The 10,218-nt window shown below is 46.0% G+C and overlaps 1 long non-coding RNA gene across 1 annotated transcript; it reads right to left on the minus strand.

Annotated features, from left to right (window-relative positions):
- Window positions 1–8,010: 8,010 nt before the first annotated feature.
- On the minus strand, window positions 8,011–10,186 carry LOC114484389 (uncharacterized). Its single transcript, XR_003677235.2, has 3 exons — window positions 9,977–10,186; window positions 9,783–9,892; window positions 8,011–8,885 (listed from the first exon to the last, which is right to left on the minus strand). It is a non-coding gene; the product is annotated as an uncharacterized lncRNA (long non-coding RNA).
- Window positions 10,187–10,218: the final 32 nt, after the last annotated feature.

Consider the following 10,218-nt stretch of genomic DNA (forward strand, 5'->3'; position numbering starts at 1 on the left):
GCCAACTACAGTTTTGTAGTCTACAGTTTAGCGTTCAAACACATAACCAAACTCCTTCCTAGAAGTCACTTTCTTGTTTGGCCCAGGCCCCGGAGTGACCTTTCCCAAGGCAACTGGACCCAAGGACTCCAGGGTGGCTGCCTTCACCGGGCGCTGGACAAGCAGGTGGTGGTGATTAGCCATGCTTCAACACCGCCCTGGGAGGCGGCTCATTAGGACTCCCATTCTAAGGAAAAGTCACAAAGTCACAAGTCACCCAATTCCTTGTCGGGTATGGAGGCAGAAATAGTGGCCGGCTAACAGCTCCGAGTCCTCACCTCCCATCAGATCCCAAGTCCCTGATCCAAGCGTGGCACAGTCACTCTGACGTGTTGATTTACGGCCTGAGAGTCTTCACCACGATGACCTGAAGTGGGTAATACCCTTGTCGTGTATCTCCTGGATCTCATCTCAATATTAAAATCACCTTCTGTCTCATCAGACTACAGATGCCAAGGGCTCAAGGTAATAAAGCCGGAGTAACGCAGGTATGTGGGAACAAGAATAAACTGAGGATCCAGTCAGACCCCGTGTACCCAGAAGTCAGTGTTCATGCCAGACTGGGCGTCCACGGCTGAAAACCAGGGCTGACCCCAACCGCACTCACTGGCATCACGTGCAAAGCGAGGGTGAGTTCCCATAGTCAGGCAAGGCCTGGAGAATCAGATCACTCTGGAAGCAGCCACAACCGGTCTGAAACCAAGGGAAGCGGTGGAGACTCCTGCTACTCAGTGTGGTCCATGGGCCAGCAGATCACCATCACCTGGGAGCTTGTCAGAAATGCAGAATCTTGGGCCCGTACCAGTCCTACTGAATCATTATCTGCATTTTTTAACAAGACCCCCCAGGTGATCTGTATGCAAATTAAAGTGTGAGAAGTCCCATATGGACAAAAAGGGCACCCAGGAGGGACACGGGACTGTGGGCCGCGGGTACAGGACAGCAGCGGCAGGCAGGGAAAGGCAGCATATGAAGCAGGAAAGAACTCCAGAGCCAGCCAGACGCTGGTCCAAGTCTAGGCTCAGGCTCTCACTAGGGGTGCCATCTTCGGTCACTTAACCTCTCGTAAGTCTCAGTGGGGACATTCTACCTTCCAGGGGACAGTCAGTGTAAGGCATCTAGCACGCGGTGAGCCTGCAGTACATGCTGGCTCCTTTTCCATTCAGAAGAAGACACCAACCCAGCACGATGTTTAAACCCCAAAACCCAGGGATGAATTAGGAATATCTGGGAGAGAAAGGGAGCCCAAACTAGGGGAGAATGATTTTCTCTAACAAGGAGACCCTAACGTAGCTCTTACACTATCTTTTTCAACCAAAAGAGGGACTCAACCTCAATAAATATGAACACCGCAGGGCACCAGAGGAGTTTCACTGTTAAATTTATTTAGTTGTCCAGCCAACAATCCAGACCAGCACTGTCCGACAGAAACAGAATGAAAACCAAATATAGAGTTTTAAATTCTCTATTCCTATTTTTAAAAGAAAAGAAAGGGGGGAATGTTGTGAAGTAAGTTTTAATAATAAATTTTATTCAACCAAAATGTCCTTTCAACATATAACCAATATTAAACAACTATTAATGAGACATTTTACTTTCTTTTTTTGTATAGGTCTTCAAAACCTGGTGTATATTTTATGCTTACAGCCCATCTCAATTAGGAGTAGCCACACTACAAGTGCTCAAAAGCCATGTGTGGCTGGTGCCTGCCACATAGGACAGGGCAGTCCTCCTAGACAGAAAGGCCCCGGGGTCCCTTCTCCACCCAATCTTCCATCACCTCCAAATCCCAGTGTGCAAGACACGACTATCTGGTCCCTGCAAGCGAACATGGGCAGCAAAGGGACGGAACAGAGGCTTGAGCTACCTGCCATATATTCACGATCAAATTTTGCTTGCTTTTAAACTCTGGTTGACACAGATTACACCAGGAGACAGACAACCCAGACTCTAGCCACTCGCCGACTGGGCTGAATTTTTCTGGGAGCAAAGACAATTGTAAGATTACAACTACAAAATTTGTCCAAGATTTTCCAGCTACAAAAGGAAGTGCAGCCAAGTAGGAACAAGTACTCTTGCCTATATTTCACCCACTTTCACCAGATATAGGGCAGCTGTAACTGAAAACCTACAGACAGGCAGGAGACACTCACTGCGTATGTTTTCATGCCCCACCCTCCAAAAACAAAAATCACTACTGATAAAGGAGGTAAAAGAACAGGAGAAACACTACCTTCCAAGACAGAAAAGATAATGTCAGGGCTAAGGCCCTTCCCCTATAACAGGAAGCCTCAGGAACACTATAGCTAAGATTTTAGGGAGGTCTCACCACGTACCAGCCACTTCCCTAAGCACTTCATATGCATTTAATCTTCCAAACAACCCTCAAGAAAAGTATGGCTTAGAATTTAAGTAACTTGCTTGAGGTCTCACAGCTAGCCGGTGGCAGAACACAGGTTTACATCATTGAGGGCTGGGCAGACAGGTTCATATCACTGAGAGCTGGCCAAAGGCAACTGAAAATCTCCATGGCCTTTCCACCCAAATTTAAGTAGAACGCTAGCCATAATCAATTCTCAAGCCAGAGACCTCAAACTACCTTCCCCACTCTTGCTATGTTAAATCAGCAAAACTGTTAAGAACCAGCTTATCAATGAGTACCTATATGAGGGCTTCATTTGAATAATTCAAGCTCTCAGGTTCACATGATGTAAGGACTGCAGGTATGAGCTGGCCTATATATACCATCAAAACACATATGAGAAAGTTTGGAAGGCAGAGAGGAAGTAATGATGGCAACAGTCTTAGACCAGGAGGTCTAGAGTGCTGGGTTCTAGTTCCAGGAGTGCTACTGAAATTAACTACCTGCTGAACCACCACCCACCAGCCCCGGCCAGCACTACCACCAATTTGGGCTCACTGTAAAAAATAAGGAGGTAACTGTAAATATTTAATGTATTTCCAGCTTTGTGGTTTTTTTTTTTTTAACACAGAGCTGGAAATTTTCTAACCTAGAAGTTTTTCAAAAATTCTTACTGCTCAGATACCTAAAGAATTTATTCCTCACAGAAAAAATTATCAGAATCAATACCCATTACCAGACCCATGAGTCAGCAGGAGTTTGGTTCCCTAAAAGGTAAGGCTGACTTGAGAAGACAGACATTCAAGAACCACACCACCTTGACTTCACCTTTAGGTCTCTATGAATCCTTCAAGATGCTCAGAATCTCTAATTATGTACAGTTGTAGTAATATCTGACTGAAAACAAAACCTGCATTTGGGGGCCCTAACGACCGTCAACTAGAGGATACTTGGTGAAGAATACCTGGGACAGCTAAGAAGGCCACTCTGAGTTCATCTAAAAATTACTTATTTCAGTCTCCAGATGTAGATTAAGTAGAACTTTCTCTCCCCCCCTCATTCTAAACCAGGCAGAATTTAGAACTTCCTGTCTGTAGCAGATGATTCAAAGAATTGTTTAAACTGTTTCTGTGTTAGAACAAAAGACTTTTCACAACACCACTTTGTCTCCTTTGATTTTCTTATCCTTTTCAAAGAATAAATAAAACAAAAACACCTCTTTGTTCCTTCTCCCAATTTGTACCTCACCCTACTGCCCAGAAAAAAACATTTAATTAAGTCTTTCCAACAGGTTATTCCTAGCACTGTCCGTCTGCGGCGTAGATACAGATTCTCCCCTCTCCGTGACGACTAAAGTCAGGAAAACCTGCCTAACTACAAAGGCCCGCTACTGTGCCTCCAGCTTCTCCGTGACACACGCTCACTGTCACCATCCTTAACGGCCACTCCCAACGCAAGCGTCTTTGGTGCCTTCGCTGTTTACCCCCTACTTGCGTCTCTCTAGGCTCCTCCTCCCAAGCACCTTCCATGGCTTCCCCTTGTTCCCAAGGCAGAAGAGCCCAGTGACGAGGGACATGCTTCAAATTCTGCCTCCACCACCATTTTTTTTTAAACATCTTTATTGGAATATAATTGCTTTACAACAGTGTGCTAGTTTCTGCTGTATAACAAAGTGAATCAGCTATATATATACATATATCCCCATATCCCCTCCCTCCTATGTCTCCCTCCCTCCCACCCTCCCTATCTCAATCCCACCCCTCTAGGTGTCCACCACCACTTCCGAGCTGGCAGACCTTGGCCAGGATCTTGGCCTGAGTTTCCCAACCTGCACCATGGGGATAACAGCATAGAGCTCACCTCATCGTCTTGCTATTAAATGCATGGAAGGGCCACCACAACGGACTGTGCTGTCTGCAGGTGTCAGCTACTAACACGTGGTCTGCCTTTCTGGAAATGTTCTGCCCTCCAACTTTCTGAAGCATGCATCTCAAGCTCTTCAGCCCCTACCTCCCCTTCATTTATGCTTTTTCCTATATAAACCATTATCTTATGGGAGCCCAAACTCAAACCTTTTCATACCTTTCTTCTATCATCTCTGTTCTATATTAGTTGCTGCCAGTCTAGACCGCCAGCTCAAACAGATCTGGGAGGCAAAGGACACCCCAGGGGCAACACAACCCAAACCCAAACTCACTGTATCAACACCTCCACCTCCCAAGTCTTTTCTGCCTCCTGAATTCAGAATCTGAGAGCCACAAGCAACCCGTGGCAAGTAACCTCAGAGAGCACCCTCTGCTCCTCCCGCTCCATCACGCTGCGTATCTAACGGGGACCAGCACACACACACACCTGCCCCCGATGCAGTCACCACCCGCCACTGCCTCCGCACGCCACTGCCTCCGCACGCCAGCGCCGCGGACGGAGCCCTCCTCCTCTCTCCTGCGCTGCCGGGCTGGGGCCTCCCCTCTGACCTCCCCTCTGACCTCCCTGCCTCCAGCCCGAGAAGTCCTCATTCCACCCTCGCGGTGCTGGCCCAGGACCTCGGTCACTGAAAGCCCTTCTGCCTCCGCCGTCTACACAGGGAAGCCCACGCTGGAATGGACGATATAAAACGACCTTCAGAAGCCTGGCCCTTGTCAGCCTCGTAGCTTCCTCCTACTCTCCCATCCCCGCCTGCGACACCAAGCTCTCCCAGGGCCTTTCCACACGCTGTTCCATCGAGCTCTCATGCTCTTCCCCCAAGTCTCTGCCTGCCTTACATATTCTTACTGGTTTTTCTCAGCAGCCACCTCTCCCAGGGCTCCTCCCTCCATGCTTGGCACTAGGTGGCCTGCTCACATTCCTATCATAGCATCTGTAGGCCACTTCCCACCAGGTTTTCCTCTCTGGATTCCTTTTCCCTCCATCCTCCCAGGGCCTAGCACAACGTCCGGTGCTTAGTAAACACGCAGTATCTGCTACATGGATGAAACAATCCCCAAGCTAACAATGATTCCCACTTGTCGGGCTCCTCTCCCTCCCTCTACACGTCACCATAACCTCCGTCTACTTGTTCTTCCTGATCCTGAACGCTACTTTATCCTCTAAAAAAAAACCAATATGCTTCCAAAGTCTCCCTACTTCATTGCTTTGATATTGCTTAAGCACTTTCACTTCTTTAAAAGACACAAAAGCTGAATAATAACTTCAAATATTAAAATAACACCAATATTTTGACAGTCAACAAATCAGACAAATTATCATTAACGATAAGTTCTTTCTGCAGCTAAGATTTCAACAGAGATCTTTCGTACCCCTTTCCAAAATTTCGATTCTATTATTGGTTAGTGTTTTATGGAACCCGAAGACAAATGTGAAAATTAAACTGCCGAATGCTTCTGAAGAGATTAGGAATAACTGCTGAAGGCAATAAAGGATATTTTACCATTTGCAGGTTCTTGTTTCCACTTTCCGCTAATTCCGATTAGTTCTGGGTTATAAAGCCTGTCATCCCCTTAGTGAGTGGTCTATTATCATGAACATCTCTCTCATGTGTCTTCAGATAACATGTGCTATGAAAAATTTACTTGGGGAGTCTTAACTGCAGCTGACAAGGCTAGATCTTTTTTGTGAGCTATGACCAGCTGAATTTACTTTCATTCTAACTTCTAATTCTTATCTACTTACCATATGACCCAGCCATCCCACTCCTAAGTCCTCACCAAAAACTTATGTTCAGACAAAAACCTGTATGCACGTTTATAGCAGCTTTATTCCCAATCACCAAAAACTGGAAATAACCCTAATGTCTTTCAACGGGAGAACAGAGAAACAAACCATGGTACATCCATACAGTGGTCTACACAACTCGGCAATAAAAAAAAGAACCAATTATGGATACAGAAAACAATATGGATGCCTTTCAAATGCACTTTGTAAGTCAAAGAAGCCATTTGTATGGCATTCTGGAAAAGACCAAATATAAGGCCAGAACAAATCGCTGGCTGCCGGCGGGGTGGGGGGGGGTGGGGGCGCGCGCCCTGGAGTGGAGAGAAGAGTCTGACTACAAAGGGAGAGCAGGAGGAAAGTTTTTCAGGCAAGGGAACTACTCCCTATGGGTAGTGGTGGCGCATACACAGCACTACACGCTTGTCAAAACCCATAAAACCGTGGGTTTTACTGTATGTAAATTTAAAGGTAAAAAAAAGTTAATTATTTAACCATGACATAGTTAAAGATTATACGCCAAATACAGGCATACCTCCTTTGCGCTTTGCTTTACTGCACTTCACAGATACTGTGCTTTTTTTTTTTTTACAAATTGAAGGTTTGTGGCAACTGTGCGTTGTCAGGTGATAGTTAACATTTTTTTCAGCAATAAAGTTTTTTAATAAAGATACATCGTTTTTCCAGATGTGCTACCGCACACTTATTATAGTGTAAACATAACTCTTATATGTACCAAGAAACCAAAAAATTCAAGTGACTTGCTTTATTGCGATAATCACTTTCTTGTGGTGGTCTGGAACCCAGAGCCACAGTATCTCTGAGGTACCGCCTGTATAATTAACACAAAGGTGTGGATTTCCTTGACGTTAAGCAGTAGCTGTTGTTATTATTTTGTTGCTACTGTATTGCATTGATGAGGAAGAAATGTTAGGGGGACGGGGTGGGGGGCAACCCCAAGTCTTTCCCCCCCTCCCCGTGCTGGCAACCTTTGCAAGGTTCCACAGGAGGGCAACCTCCGCTCCAGCTGTGAACAGCTAAATGGAGATCCACCAAGGATATGAGAAAGGTTATTCAAAACCAACAGGAGACAGACGGTACACCACAGCACAGCCCAAGAAAGCATTTCAAGGGAAGAAATAAAGGCGGGGGGGAGGGGGGAGACTACAAATCCTGAAGTTCTAACTCATCCTAGTCAAAGGTATCAGCAGAAAATTCCATCCACGCGTTGGCTGCAGCATTCCTAGACCCTCCTTTAGAAAGGAGTCAAGGTGGGAGGTGGGTGGGGAATCTCTTTGTGAGAAAAGACAGCAAAAGAGAGAGGGAGAGAGAAGGCGAGCGAGAGTTCTCCTAAACCAGAGGCGGAGAGTTCTAAAAACCCTGGATGCAACCTTCTTTAACATGGAAAAAGTGAAGCTACGTAGGCAAATGATAAAAACAAGCAAAGGTTCACCACCCAGTGACACTTTCTTTCCAGTGGACCCTCCTCAGCCAAACCCACACATTCTTCCTCCAGAGGGGATGGCCCGCCTGTCGTCCTTGGAGACTGCCCCAGGCAGTCCCGAGCAGGCGCTGGGCTCCGGGCTCCAGGTGTAGCTGCCCGCAGGGCGACAGACGAGCGGCCCATCGGCCCGGCGCCAAGGGTGGGTGCCACCCTACTCCCACCTGGCTCTTCTGGGCAAGAGGATACTGCGGCTTCTCCCGCACTCACATTCCCGAGCCCAGAAAACTCTGTTCCTCTCCGGGAGACCTGGGCCTGCCACATCCTCAGAGCCCAGCATGAGATCGCCACCTGAGACAAACCTCCAGCCAAGATGGGCTCCTGATTGCAGCCCTGGAGAAACAGCTCTCCGACCTGCAACGGCTCTTTGCAGCTGGAAAGTGGAAAGACGGGCCTGCGTGCAAAGCAAATGCTATTTTCCAGGCGCCTTCTGGGGGGAGGGGGAGTAACAAATCTAAAAACCACAGAGAGTAAACCAGAACGTTCTGGGACACGCCACGCCTTACAAAAAGGGCTTTTAAACATCCTATCAAGAAACAGTCACTGCAAGGGGTTAGCTGTCAAAGTTAAATAAAAATCACTGACTTTCTAAAGACAGGAGTGAAGGACTCAATTATAAAACAGCTCATTGTAGTATTAAGCTAATTAAGGTTTATCACATTAGCCATCTGAGTTTTAGTTGGCACCAGAAAAGCAGGAACAGCATATCATGCAACGTGGATTGGGATCTGCTTTGCAAGCAGATTTCTGCCACATTCAGACACAGAACCTCTGGCAGTCAAAAATGTTGTAGAATTGAAAACCAATTTTCGCACAGTGATTTGTCAAGAATTTTGTTCCATCACATGAGCTATTTACTGGTCTCTCAGTCCGAGATTGCATTTATCTCTATTAAATACCACACAAAGTACTCTGAGCTAACCATGCCCTGTTGTTTCTCTTTTGCCAGTTTTAGCACACGCTGGATGCTCTGAAATCATATGAAAAAAATTTCAACAATAAAACCCTTGCATATTTGACACCCTTCACTGCAGATATTCTGCCCACCAACTGCCAGCACACAACCCATTCTAAGACCCTCGGCACTTCTGAAAAGACTGTTCTGCTGAATGCAAAGAGGAACAAAATACCCTCCCACAGAGTAGGGGAGAAATTTGTTTTCAATCGTGTCTTCTATGGGCTCCTCTTGACTGTACTTTTACCAAACCAGAAGACAGAACTAGTTCTATCCGTTGCTGCGATCATCTTGGACTTGATTCTGGAACTGCTGGTTTCCTGTTTGGGGAAGTTGCAGTTCTTTTCACAAGGAACCCCAAGGCGAAATGTTTCGTATTCCCCCGTGAGGTCTCACTGCCTTTGTTCTTTACTTTGCTACCACTGATCACTGCTGCTTCTCTCTTCTCCTCTAAAACCTCTTTTGGTTCTGGAGGATGCATAAAAATGCCAGCTCAATCAAACTGTCATCCTTTCAGGCACTGGACATTTTCTACCATCCACTGCTGTAAAGCTCTGAGTTAACAGGCATCTTTGCACAGAAGAAGCCAGACTACCCAGTCTCCTCCTGGCATTGCATTAAGTATTCCATATTAAAACGTATGCCACAAATAATCCAATGGCAAACTCACCGTCAAAACCCCACCCCCGCCCAAATCAATAAAAGCCATTCCACCACTTGACTCGGAGTGAAAAGCCTTTCAGGTTAACACACAGAGCAAGGTAAAACGAAAGGTGATGAATGAACAAAAGGCAAATCTACCTTCAGACTCCTCAAATCCCAAAAAGGGGACTAGGCTGCCTGGATTTGGCAAAGTCCTTCCATTTTCCTGTAATCATCGGGAAAACGCTACATGGGTACTGCTTTAGTCTTATGCAAAACAGTGAATTCCCCACAAGGCCCTGACGCCTACCATTCTCTTAAATTTGCTTCTTTTCAGGCCTGCCTCTTCTAAATGACCAGCCACATGCGATTTAATGAAGTCATTCTGATTTCGCCTTGATAGCAACTCTATCAGAAAGTCACTCTAATCCCATTAAACTTGGCTGACGTCAAGAGTATTTCTTCTCCACTCTCCACCCAATATTATCTCCAGGGTACCAATGCACTGTCAATCTGTGTCTGAACGGATCTTCAAATAAATACTTAAATTCATGCTTAAAATTATCATATCTCACCTTGTGAACCTTGACCTTTTGGAAAGATTTTGGACCAATGTTCAGTTACTGTCACACGGTTGCATTCTCTGCAAATATGAAAGGGTTAAAAGCAGCCCCAGTCAACAGGCCTACAAGGAAAAAAAAGACAGCATGTATGCCTTACAGCATCACTGGAACGCATTTATGCTCATTTCCTAGAACAATATTGTTACCTTTTGGCCTTCATAACAGTCAGAAGCATCCCCAAAACCCTTTAGTAGCTTCTAAAAGGAAAAGCACAAAACAGAACATACCCTGCAAGAGAAAAAAAGCATGCAAAGTAGCATTCTCCAGCAACAAACTATCATTACAAATCCATCAGTTCATTTTGGTTTTGTTTTGTTAAAAACGTAGAGAAGGAGAGGGAGAGAGAGGGAGGGAGAGAGGGAGAGAGGGAGAGAGGGAGAGAGGGAGA

This window comes from Physeter macrocephalus, chromosome 19 (assembly GCF_002837175.3).
Source record: "Physeter macrocephalus isolate SW-GA chromosome 19, ASM283717v5, whole genome shotgun sequence".
In the NCBI taxonomy this organism is placed as follows: domain Eukaryota; kingdom Metazoa; phylum Chordata; class Mammalia; order Artiodactyla; family Physeteridae; genus Physeter; species Physeter macrocephalus.